Source organism: Coenobita brevimanus, chromosome 33 (assembly GCF_032717465.1).
Source record: "Coenobita brevimanus isolate Jiangsu-jjx chromosome 33, ASM3271746v2, whole genome shotgun sequence".
NCBI classification, from domain to species: domain Eukaryota; kingdom Metazoa; phylum Arthropoda; class Malacostraca; order Decapoda; family Coenobitidae; genus Coenobita; species Coenobita brevimanus.
In genome coordinates, this window is record NC_136986.1 from 41,819,587 (window position 1) to 41,833,704 (window position 14,118).

The window sequence follows — 14,118 nt, forward strand, 5'->3', positions numbered from 1 at the left end:
GACTTTCCAATCTGCAGGAGTTAGACAGTACTGAAAAACCCCTTTGTTACCATATGCCCTTCCCATTTTGGGGGGGAAAAAAAAAAAAAGGCTATTGCTCAATATTAAGCTGTCAGGATGTGCAGTGAAGAGTGAGAGACAATGCAAGTTACACTAGCACAGATCTCAATATCGCTTTTTTTTTTTTTTAACATGCTTATGGACTTTAATATGTAATACACACTGATATATCCAGCCAAAACATATATTCCATTTTGACAACTACCTGCAGCCCTGACTGTGAGTTTTCATCAATCATTCTTTATGCAACCATATCATGTGAAGTAGTGTGAATGGTTCCATTATCAGAAGAAAACCAACTACTGGTAGGGCCTGATATACGAGCATCCGCCACATGAGAAACTGATGATAAGAGAATGGAAAATTTTGACTCAAATTTGGTGATGTGCGCATGAAAATTCCATGTTGCCAGGGGAGTCAGATTTTCCCTAAAACATGCACTCCATTATACATGCCTTCGTTACCGTAATTTTCACTCCATTACATGGGTTTTCACTATCCTAATTTTCACTCTGTTATATGACTTTCTGCTAACCAAGCAGTCATTTATTAACATATCCCACTTGTATAATGGGAACTGCCTCTACCTGTAGAGTAAAATTACCTATAAAGCTGCCTGGCCAGTTACAATACTAACTGGAAAAAAAAAAAAAATCATTTTGGAATATATACCTGAGTTATCATGACTATCAGTTGTCAAACTGATGGTAACTTGAATCTGGCTCCCTTTATAGTTTTCTTTGAAAGAACTACTTTGCAGACTTCAGTCTTTGGTTCTTTTTCTTCTTTCCATTATAAAAAATAATTCTATTTCACCGTATCTAAGTGTAAGGTGTGCATGGTGTGTTATCCTAGTTCAGTACTGTATTTTAAGTTACAAGTACCACAGATGACCAACCTACATCCCTGGGTGACACAACATGACTGCAAAAGTACCTCCAGTCTTCTCTTGGATCAAACCTACCAAAGGCCATCCCTCTGACACAAGTATCTAACCACTACACAAGGGGTTACATCGTATCAATTACCAGTAGTCATGTCCTGGTGTGCAAGAGGTATGCAAATGATCAATTGAATGATTGATGAAAACTTTTACAGGTACCCAGATTCTGAATAATGACAACCAAAATAACTTATACAATTTGTTCAATGTCCGAGAACAATGGTCCCGTGCAGACAAGTGCCACTTGCACAAGCTGACAGTCATATGTTTGAGCCAAGATGGATGTACAGTGAGCGCCAAGAGTCGTGTCGTGAAATTTGATGAAAACATAAGCTGACGGGCTAAACATCTGGTGCATTCCGCCGTCTATCATACGGAAGGTGCATAAAGTTTCACGAGTTACATTTAATCTTCAGACAAAACTGCGACACGACTACTGTTGCTCACTGTACACGTGCACATTAACCCGTTCCATGCCGGAACCTTTGTTGGCTTTTGAGCATACACTGCCAATGATCTGGATGACAAAGTTACCTAGAATGCTGGCCATTTTCAACTCCCCCCCCCCCTAAGAACAGACCTGAAAAGTGGTCAAAATATGCCCAGTGATAGCAAAAGTGCTTGCTTCAGCTGTTTTCCATCCGAAAACAGGATGTTTTGGTCTGGCACACCCAGAGTTACATCAGATGGCTACTTTGATACCATCAGCGGCTGATGTGGACAGATGGTCCAATTTGGTGTGGAGTCAGTGGATGCATGGAGTACTTGTAGCATGAAAACGCAACCTACTTTACGTATTGCAGCCACAGTCGAAACTACGATGATGGGAAGTTGGGGTTCCATGTTAACATTACGTATTTTCACATTCATTTTTTAATTATTATTATTATATTGGTATATGGCATGGGAGGGGAGGAAGGGTGTCTTGTCATCCTATTTTCTGTCACACAATAAGGGCAGCTTCACATAATTTCGTGCTAATGAGGAAAACCATGTCCGTATACAGTATATAGCAATTTAGGGTACTATGAGTTAGTCTGTATATATGTGGACTCAGAAATTTTGACACTATTGGTTTGTCCGTATATATACGGACATGGCACAGAATGGGTTAAAATATTGCAATATGGTAGTTCGTTCAAGACAAATTGTGCAGTTTGTGATTATTAAAAAAAAATAATAGTAATAATAAAATAAAAATTAACATATTGTATATATGAACATATACATAAATACAGTATACCGTATGGTGGGGCAACTGGGCACTTTGCAGGGAACCGGGCACACACTTTGCAAACTTTCCTATATAAAACCTATAAAATTTAATGTTCTTATTTTTTCCGGTGCTAATTGTTTAGTTAAGTCCCCCATCAATAACTCGTAATCAACACTCTGAAATATGAAAAGGTAGTCCACTGGCCCATGCAAGCATAAGAGTGACGTTTTCAAGAATTTACTGGATGCCCAACATTGGAAACACTAGGGTAAGTTACCTAGGTTAGAAGTTAGCAAGAGAACTCTAATTAGGCTCATTTTATTGGGCATTATCAATGGTCACATGGGAGCTAGCAACATGATTCTACAGTTAAGCATTACTGTATAATGGCAAGGGTAACTCAAGAGGGGGTAACCAGGCACTTTGGGGAGGGGCAACTGGGCACATTACCACTAAACATCATTATTCAGTTTCTACATATGTCTCGAAGACCCCTGGTCATCTACTGCTACACTAATAAAGTCTCAGGGACGCACCACACTCTGAATCTGTTTGCTCATTTGCCCACAGAACCGCAGTGATGATGCGGAACTACAAGATCCTGAGTACTGGGAGTACACCTGTTTTTCCTGCTTACCATAATGTCACCCAACCCTTCAGAAACCAACCTAACTTGTTTTAGAGGCCATGTACTTCAACTAGAATGTTTCAAAGTTTGTTTAATTTGTTGTATGAAAAGTTCCCATAGCATCAATCTAAGGAATAAACAGGTGTACTCCCAGGACACAGGATTATACCAATCTGAGGTTTTCTTTATGTACTGCAATGTTTAACACGTAATGCCTGAGTAAGTTTATGTTTTTAGTAACAGTCAAATTTAATGATCTCCTTATACAGTATTTTTTGTGTGTTCTGTGAACTGGAATCTTTTGTGGTACCGGTACCAGTACTGTACATTTTAGGCACGGAGTGTTACAATTGTCTACTTTAGGTACCATACTTAAATCTTAAAATAGTAATAACTGCCTTAGTTTATGTTAATTAGCAGCAGTCAACAATAATGAGCACCTTCATACAGTAATAAGATCTGGGTGCCCGGTTGCCCCACTGCATGGCGTAAACGGGCACTCACTCTGTTTTATTTTTATTTATTTATTTTTTCTATCCTTAACCCTTTCGATACTTAGGGTAACGGTGCAAAAGTCACCCGCTCGTTACTGGTAGATACAGGCTGCGTCGTACCTAACTTAACCTGCTTGTTACTGGATGACGCAAGCTGCGTCAAACAAAATCGCCCCTTGCTTAGCACATACTTTATAGTCACTGAATGTTTTTATCAAGACCATAAGCAAGTACTACTATTCGAGATAATGTGAATAAAAAATCAGGCAGATAGGCATAAATAAAGGCAGGGGAAATAGTTTAGCTAAACAACAGCTCCCGCACTGCAGCATGACTGTTAGATAATATCCTTTTGCGGAGCATAAAACTGACCCAAATTGTCCTACAGTAAGGGTTTATATACCAAAATGTAGCTAATGAAATTTCCTAAGAGTCTTTCTCAGCATCAATTGCCATAAAATATATATCTACAAGAAAACACGAAAGAAACAAAGAACATCTTAAATTAGCGCATAATTTATACTTGCCAAACGTTTTGATCAACACTATAAGCAAGTACAACTACATTATTCGAGATTATGAAGAATAAAAAAATCACGGAGATAGAAGCAAAACTAAGGGTGTGCGGACAAAATGTTTAAGAAGCATCACAAGCACGGAAAAGGGGGGGTTCTCCCAGCACTTGGCCAAGGCCGAGCTGGTCCACATCCTGAGTACTTGCCTGCGGTTGGATGCAGCATGTGTCTTCCAGTAACGAGAGAGGTAAGTACGTGTCTGGTTCCGAATGGTAACCCTAAATGAGTCACTTAAAAACATTTTTCACTTTTTCCACTTTTTCCAAATTCCTGCAGACCTCTATAATACTGACCAAAATGAGGTAAAAATTGTGCCCAGTTGCCCCACCTTATGGTATATACTGTATATTGAGAGAAATGCTAATTTTAATGTACAAACAAGTGAGAACAGATCTCTTTAACCTGGCCTAAAACTGCCATCTCTTCATCCTGAATACAAAGTTGTAAGAATAGATGAAAATTGGATGTTAGTCACGAAGTACTATAGAAAGGATGGTAACGTAGCATTTTATTGTCACCGATACATAAGCTGCCAAAGGATGAAAATCTGGCCCAAATAATGCCCTAGTGTGCTGGTAAGGGATGTATTCCCGTGGTGGCAGTAACACACATCCCTCAACTCCTCCCTATCCTCTGTAGACAGAGAGAGAATGGTTGACTATGGGAAAATGCAGCTTAATTCAGCCTGCAATCCACAAAGTTCATATTGAGATGAACATGGGGCCATAACAAGGAAGTATTACATACCCTGGCACCTCTAGCAATATTTAAGGTCACCATAATCATATATATATTAATGACGAAACGTGTAGCTTCCATATAAACTAAAAGTATGGTACTCACATTAGTCCTGTCTCTCCTGCTACACCGTCATTACTCCTTGTCATCACTTTTTCTATGTATTATTATTACCTCCACTTAATCTTACAACCATATCAATATATTTACAACACTTACTTTCAATATAAAAGACGCCAGTGTCCGGAAAACTAGAAAAAAAACTTCACGAAAACTACCTTCGTCGTCCCCCGGTTCAGAGACGTTCTATGGCCTACGAGCATAAATATTTTCTTGCAGCTTTTAATTAGATCAAATACATTAAAACTGGCAAGTTTTAATTATCATACAGTATCATATAATAATTTATAGATGTTTACGTTCACTTTGTCAAGAAAAGTTTATATTTTTTGTAGCTCGAAACTAAAGACTTAACCATTACATAAACCGTATATCTGCCAGTATTTTATTATTTTTCCTTATTCATCATAAATTTAAATAACTGGAATTATGGAGTTCAAATGATTTTTTACAATGGGCGGGTTTATGTCTCCCCATCCTGTCATCTTTTTGTTCATTCTTTTCTCTCCCTGCTCCGCTTTTCCCTACTTTCCTTCCTCTTGCCATCTTTACTTTCTCCCGTTCTTTCATTCTTTCCATCCCTCTCATCGGCTAATTCTTTATTTTATTCCTTTCTTTCATGCCCTGATTCCACCTTTCTCTCCTCTTTTATCCTTCCCTCAACCATGCATTCATATCCTGGTCTTTCTTCTAGCTTCTTTCCTTCCCTGCCAATGTTTCTTCCTTTATCAAGAAAAACAAAGCACAGACCCCTTTTCTTTCTTCTATATTTTTCCTGAAGCTGTTGAACAATGAGTATGGCATCAGTGGTCCCTTTGCCTGGCATAAACCCGAACAGCATCTTACCAATATTCACTCTCTCTCTAATCATACCTTCTAGAACCCTCACCATTACCTTCATGATATGGTCCAAAAGCTTTATGCCTCTAATTTCCTCTTTCCAGGGCATCGCCCTTCCCCTTATACATATTTACAATTACACTCTCCAGCCTATCATCTGGGACAACACATGCTGTACATACAGCAGTCATTTTTATCATGTCAGTGATTAACCTCACTCCTACATTTCCTGAAGTTTTCAACACTTCGGCAGTCAACCCAGACACACCTGCTGCCTTCCCCACCTGCATCCTGCCTATTGCCCCGCTCACTGTAGCAGCGTCAATCAAAGACCGAGCCCAAACACAGGATCTGGAGGCTCCAAACCTTCCCTGTCCCAGTCAACTCCTCATTCAACAGCCAATCGTAGTGCTCTCATCAGGTGTCTTTAACATCCCCACTGTTCACCACTACCTTCCTTTATAATTCTTCACACACTGCTCACCTATGATATCCCTATTCTCCCTCTTCATCTGATTTGCCACCTTAAATATCATATTCTTCCTTTCCACACGATTTAGATTATCAAATAAAAGTCTCTGTGACTCAGACTTCCCCCTGTAAACCTCTTTTCTAGCCCTACACTTGCAGCCAAATATTCCTGTTACCATCCTTCTTCCATTCCCAGAAAAGCCTTCTTCTTAACTGCAGCTTCTACACCCTCATCCCACCACCAAGCTACTTTGTCTTGGTGGGTCTCTTGTCCATCCACATAATGAATCAGTAATTCTCAAAAGGTTGCTCTTGAGGGCTCTGTACTGTTCATTAACACTTCTGTCAGTGTCTCCCTGTTCAGCTACCACTCTCATCATCTCCCCATAGAAGGTATCTCTTACTGTTTGGTTTTTCAGCTTCCATATTTTCCTCCAAGGAACATAGGTCTTCTTTTTTATCACCTGCTCCTTAAGCACCATGTCACCCTCACTAACCTCCTACCAGCCCTCCTAATCATGAAATAGTCTATCTGGCTGCTATTTCCCCCAGACTTGTATGTGCTCAACGTACTCTCTCATTTCCTAAAACGTGTGTTGCACACAATCAAGTTCATTGCCTCCCTAAACTCTCCTCTCCCTTCCTCATTTCTTGTACCATATGCACATCCCCCATGAACTCCTTCATATCCTTGAGCTGCTTCACCTACATGACCATTAAAGTCCCTTCCCAAAACTACAATCTCATCATTCCCCATACCACTTACTACATGTATTAAGTCATCCCAAAATCTCTTTCCTTTCCTCATCCAAGCCTGCCTGTGAAGCATATGCCGATATAAATGCAACCATTTTCCCACCAAACAAAAATTTCACTGCTATTACGCTATCACTTACTCTCATAACATTAATGATATACTCACCCATTTCTCCCCAACCAACATACCCACACCACCATATCCGTCTGTCCTACCCTGCCAAAACAACTTATAATAACAATCCCTACCAGCAATCTTTCTGGCTGATCCACCCCTATACCGGACTTCTTGCACACATCCCACATCCACCCACCTCCTACTCAAATGGCTCAACCACTTTCCCCGCTCTACCCCTCAACCTTCCCACATTCCAAGACGCCACTTTGATCCCCTTGGGTGATTTAGTGTCCTCAAGCTTGCTTTGAATTTCATTCTTTAACTTGGTCATAATCAGTAAATAATAAAAGAGAGAGACATGCCACAAGCCCCACCCACTGCACAGTCCAAGGTCCAGGCAATGGATCTGCGACCCCTAGCCCACCAGCCTTGACCAGTGGCTGTGGTAGTGGCCTAAAGCTACGGGGACACCCTCAAAGCACTCCTTGGCACTGTAACTGCCCCACCATTATACACTCATTAATAGGGTAGCCTCCTGGAATGCTACTCCCTGGTTCGGGCCCCTCTCTACTGGACAGAAGCAGCAGCCTGGGAACCGCAATGTCCTGTAACTTCTAGCACAGATTCAAGCCCCATCTCACCACAGCCCCACGATCTGTGCTGGCGGAACCCTCGTCACGCCTCCCCTCAAAAGGTCCACCACTAGGTAATGGGGGCAAAGTTTTCTGACCACATGCCCTTGCTGGCGTCAACCCGTGATGCAATGGGGTTTGTTGTGTGATATGTAAAGCGCATGTGGTGCAGTGTATGAAATAGTTAGAGGAAGTGTTTGGGAGAGTATGCTGGTCTACTCTGTGTTAGTGTCACAATGAAAAGGTCAGCAAATGAGGATGGTTAGGTGGCTTAGTGAAACAGGAGTTCCAGCTCTCCCTATCACCAACATTCCCATTCCCCTCAGGAGTACCACCCTGATCAGCTGGTGCTACAGCTTCCTCCTTAGTGAAAACTATCCAGGAATAATTTTTTTACATAAGTTCTGGTAAGATGCTGCAGATGATTTACGACAACTTCTCAGTTTAATTTTATAATACTCAACATCCTGACCTCTTTTTCCCACTAAATGATGGGGGTGAGGTAGGGCCAGACAGAAAGAAAAAATAAAATGTAAAAAAAAAAAATAATAATAAAAGGAGAGCTATTAACAGCATGCCCAATTATATATGCGCCAGAACCTCATTCATTCACCAATCAAGCCCTGAGAAACCTGGCTACACTTACAGATAAAAACAGGTGCCAAACCTTTGTCATACACACCTTCACACACCATTTTACTAACAGGTTTGACCCACTGTCACCTCTGTAGCCTCATCAACCTCCACAGCTCCCTTTCTCACACACTCATTTACAGGTGCCACATCTATCCACCTTCCTAGCCTACTATTCTTCCTTCCACTTTGAAATTCACTCAGATATATTATAACCTTTTCATTACCCTGTTTACAACCACTCGATCACAGGCAGGCGGTGGCAACCATCACCCACTCACTTAAAGCAGTGCTGCCTATTTCTCCTTTCCCCTCTCTCATTCTATCTCTGTGTCTGCCCTCTTCTCTTCCTGACTCTTCTCTATCCTTCTTGTTACATTTTTTACTCTTCTTTCCACTTCAGGTGGTTCTACACTACGTGACAAGCCTAATGGTTTCCTGTAACCCAGGAAACCACTTACAATGCTAGGTGGTAACCATATAACCAAATTACAGGGTGATGTGGTGCCTGCCATGGTATCCCCTATTAACTGGATGGAGAGATGCAAACGCAGCGTCCATCTGGGAATCAAACTTCCACACTCTTCACCATGGTTATCTGTCAGCCACAAGGAAACACTGCTTCACTGCACAGGATGGCCCTGCAGGAGCGGTTACATGCCTGCAGTTGATGGGCCTGCCTGGCCAGACAAACTGGGGATGATCAAAATTAACACCCATTCTCTCCATGATGCCATACTCTTGAACTCTAGTAACCACAGACTTCGGTACTCAAAATGTTTCATAAATCATATCAATTCTTCTACCCACTACATATTCCTCAATAATCCCATTTCCACCACCCTTCCTTTTGACTTCTCATTTTCATGCCACACCAAAATCTCACATCCATATGCTATTGTAAGCACTAACACTCCCTCAATGCAATCCTCTTCCAGCTGCCACAATCAGATTTCTGTTATATATCAAGATCTTCATAGCACCAGGGACTTACCTTCCTTGTTCTAGACTACTTTTCACTTCCTCTATATGTATCTACCTTTCCTTTCTGTTACTACACCCTGGTAAATAATATCTTTCACCAATTCGAGTCTCTCCATTCACCAGCACATCACATTTGGAGTCATCTCTCAACAACCATCACTTTCCCCTTAGCTAAATTCACATTCAAGGTAAGATGCTCATAAACATTTGCAAAACTCTGCACCACTCTGTCAAGCCGTTCTTCACATTAGGAAGTAGCACAGGTTCATATGCATACATCAGATATATGATATTCTACCCTTCACCTTTCATTACCATCCTCATTTCTATCATAACCCCACCCATATATATCTCCTGTACACTTACTAGCCCCAGAATCATTACACATCCTATTCCACACCAACAGAGATATTAAACCACTTACTTATAGTCCAACTACCCTTACACAGGCTTGACTATCATAAAAACAGCATTCAACAACTTTCCTATTACATCACACAGGCAAAACCTTCCATGATCACTCTCTGCTTACCCTGCCATACACTTCTACCACATCCATAAATGCTGTATCTTACAGTCCCTTTCACAATATTCTCCACTATGTTTCAGTGCAAACAGCTGATCTAAACATGCCCTATCACTCCTAAAGCAACCCTGTTCATTACTAACCAGGCCTTCTATTTCTTTCTTTATGATACTGTAATTCTTCTATACACCTTTCCTATTAATACTCAACCGCTGCTGATGAGGAGCTTACACATGGTGGCATTGTGCACCCTCGGTGATGAAGCTTCAGCTTTCACCAGGGAGCCAAACCCCCATTTTTCCCTGCACCTCACCACAAAAAGGAGCCTGCTTCAATCCTGGCAAGGCACTGTCTACTATAAGGGGGTGTCAAATCCCTACATGATGTACATACTGTGCTGTACTTGTATAACAGCTTCTCAGAAACAGCTACTTACCTGTAATCAATGGGTCTTCTTATCAAGACGGGCTGGGGTTAAACAACAACAACAAATTGTACCAAATAATTTCTACACTCATTCCAATCATTTTTGTACAAAGACACAAACACAGCCTTCTTCCACTCTCCTGGTACTTCCATTTATCTAAGCTTTCTTACATATATCCAACAGTTACTTGATTCCACTCTCTTCACTCTGCTTAATCATCTCTACATACACCATATCAACTCCTGATGTCCTCCTATTCTTCAGTGACATCACAGCATTCATCACTTCTGCCAGTTATTTTTTTTTTTCACTACATTCCTTCTCTGCACACCTCTAAAACCAATCATGTTTGATACCACTCTGCTTTCATCACTCCTATTCATCTACCTTTCAAATGCTCTTTCCATTTACTCCTTACTTGGTATTTTTCCCTTTTCCTCAATACTGTACATCAAAACTGGCAAAATTCTGTTTTCTGCTTTACCATTTAAGAAAAAAAAGAACAGAATTTTACCTACCAGAGAGACCCTGATTCTTGTTTATTCTTTTCTTCTTCAGGTGTTGAGGGTTTACTGCCACAGGGCTGCCTGGCTTCTACACATGGGTGGCCGTGGCTGCGACATGAAGAGGATTCTGGGCCAACCCTCCACTAAGCATTTAGGGGTTCTCAGGCTCTACCATATTTTTTCTGAAAAAAAAAAATATATATATATAAATAAATACTGTAAATAATAAATAAATATGTACAATAATTCCTTGTTTATTGTGGTTTCAACTATGCTCATTTCAGTTACTTGTGGAGAAGTAAACCATCATTATAGTAAGTTTGAGGGGTATAATTTAATAAAATGGTACTAAATTGAAACTACACTCTAAACATGAAAATTCTAATGTTTTGTGATGCTTTGCGGTGCTTCATAGAGAGTTTTCGGGCAATACCACTCAGTACTGAAGTTAAATTATGGCTATGAGGACTCTTTTAGATGGCTTTTCATTACTCACAGACTTTTGCTATTTGTGGGTATGTCTGTTCCTTAATGCTGTAAAAAATGAGTGGTGACCATATACTGTAGACTTCATTTATACAGTAGTTATTTTTTAGGCTTTGCAGATACACAACACTAAGGTCTTGATGTGGATATGACACTGACCAATTACAGGGATAAGTAATGGGAGTCGATTTGTGCCAGATGGATATGACTACCCTATGAATCTGAATGACATCCATTTTAGTTTATTCTTCCTGCTACCACACAATTTTACTTAATTTAGGGAAGGCTCCTCACTCAGAAAAATTATTGCTGTGTCTAACCCCCCCCCCCTCCCAGATTGAGAAGTCTATCCCAAGTGCAAGAAAATAATGAAATGGTGAAGAACAAAGATTAAAGGACATCCCAGACTCCATGGGTTAAGAAAAATGAGACAGAAAAGACATGTATCATGAGAACAGTAAAACAATTAACTCTAAGCCATTGGCCACCCCGTCTGGGATACATGGCGTCTGGCAATGAATGAATGAATGAAATCTGAATAAACTAACTCCTAATACAATATGGCTCTGTATATTATTAAAACACTGGGAAAGCTGAAGCCAAAGCAAACAATTTTTAACAAACTTCATGTTGTACAGAACTGATCAAAGATTCCAATAGACTGAATTTTACTGGTTTGAAATGAGGGAAAGAAAACACTGATCTACAAAAGAATTTAAGATATACAAGCCTGAAAAAGGTTAGTAGTTTCAGTCTTACTAAATTAACACAATCAGCACAGTAACTTGAGAATATTTATACCTGAAGTCTTTAGTGCTGAAGCTGGGTATACTGTATTCCCTGTACAGTACAAAGTAAACTTAAGGATTCTTTTTAACATGCCATAAAATCAACTCGGTATGGATTTGGCACTACTGAATGGTATGTAAACTTATCAACACGGTATAATAAAATGCTTATCAGCTACGACTTGAGAAATGCTAACTATACAGTATAACAAACAGAATTTTCTTTTTGCAATATGAAAATGTACTGTATAGGATATTAAATCATAAATAATTATGCTGTGTGCTGCACCTTACAAAAAAAATATGCATTAATTAAATATCAAATCAGTATATATAATAATATAAAAACAAATAACGTTCACTGCAGTTACCTATTTTCTTGTAAGACCTTCACTACATTACCATCCCTCCTTAACCTCTTCAGTCCAATTATGCATCTTTCTAGTCTACTGCTACTTTCAGGCACAGTTCATCACTCATTCACCTCACCTGTATTACTTTCAGGTAACTTTATTTAGCTTGGGACAAACCTGTAGTAGTAAAGGGGTTAATCAATACTTCATCTAACACCTCCAACAGAAAATTCTTGAGCTACATCAAATTGCCAGAAGCAAGAATAAAAATACTTCCTCAAACTGAAGGGGTTATGCTGAGCACTAAGCTGTGACCATTGACTAATAAAACAGGCCACCAACCAAAGTAAAAATCACAGTTGCTAACACTCTGACCACTCAGCCCCAAAAAAATGTATACTGTACTATAACACCTGATTAACCAAACCACATTTTCACCCTCCTAAAATCTCATTCCTTAAAAGTAGATTGCTTAATTTCAAACATCAGATTATTATGTGATTCCTAATGATGAAAAACAGAATTTTAAAGTTTCCAGCACAGTGTAAGGCACACCACTGCTCAGCATGGATGCATTAAAAAATCAGAAATTTCAAATGACAGGGAGGGGGGCAAGGGTCTGACCACCCTCCACAGGTATGCCACTATGCTGTAATGCAATAATAGCTGTAATAAAGCGAAATCACAACATAAATTATGCAATGGATGGTTGTGGTAGGTGTGCTTCTTCTTTCAATATTAGCTATATAATGTAGAACTGTAATGTACTACTGTATATGATGTGCTGAAGCTCAGTGCAACTACAGGATCATTAAGCAGGCATGCAAACTGCAATTCAAGTACTGCATTTTGAAACATTTTTTGTTTATCCCTCTTAAGCTGCCAACACTTCTATGACACTTTCATTGCAAATAACCCTTCTGGGGGGCAGCTGCGGCTGTATACAGTTTAACAGTTTAGATGTGGCCCTCTCAGACACCTGACAGATGAAGTGGTCATTAAAAATGACAGCTACTGTGGTGGAGGATGCAGGGAGGAGGATGCCATCTGTGTGTATGTGCAAGTTGTCCTTCTAGTATAATCAATGTACTTCAATGAGTCTGTTTTGCAGTGCCATGTGCATGTTTCTTACTGAAGAGCAGGGAGAGATTTACAAAGAATAGGACCCACAGGGAACAGGGGGATTGGGGCAATGAGGGGGGGTGGGGGTGAAGTGGGGAGATATGAAGGATTTGAAGGGATACACAATTTTTGAGAGCTCACACTAGGATGGTTGTTGAGAACAGAGTGGTCAAGTGGAATCATGGGGATTCACTGCCAAGTCACTGCTGAGATGAGTCAGAGGATGGTTTGCTGGAATATATGCTTTAGCTACACACAGTTCTGACTTCTAAACCAGTAGAGGAGCCAGAGGCCTGACTTCCTGCCGTGAGATGGTTGAGGATGAGCAGTAAGCACCCAGTGCCAGTCTCTTGGCTGTGTTTTAGACAATGTCATGAAAGCACACAAGAGATGGTGCTGACCAACCATTCAGTACTCCCATGTAGGAGTCTACAGGGTACAAGTGCAATGTAGAGGTACAGCAGCATCTCTGCTTGTGGACAAACAAGTGTCTGCTTGGCATTTCACATCTTTTATGTGTTTTAGGAAAGACACCTTGAGGTAACTGATGTGTTCACACCAAGTCAAGATGAACCCATTTAGCTTTAGTCCTAGGAATGTGTGTGACTGGCAGGAAGAAAGCAAGTTCTCTGGAAACTAGGAAATTAGCTGTGTGAAGCACACAGGCTACCAGTAACTGCATTTTTGGTGAGTGGAGACAGA

The 14,118-nt window shown here is 40.3% G+C and overlaps 1 pseudogene; it reads left to right on the forward strand.

The window, feature by feature from the left end:
• LOC145395698 (uncharacterized) overlaps positions 1-13,998 on the forward strand; it is an 84,319-nt pseudogene extending 70,321 nt beyond the window's left edge.
• Positions 13,999-14,118: the final 120 nt, after the last annotated feature.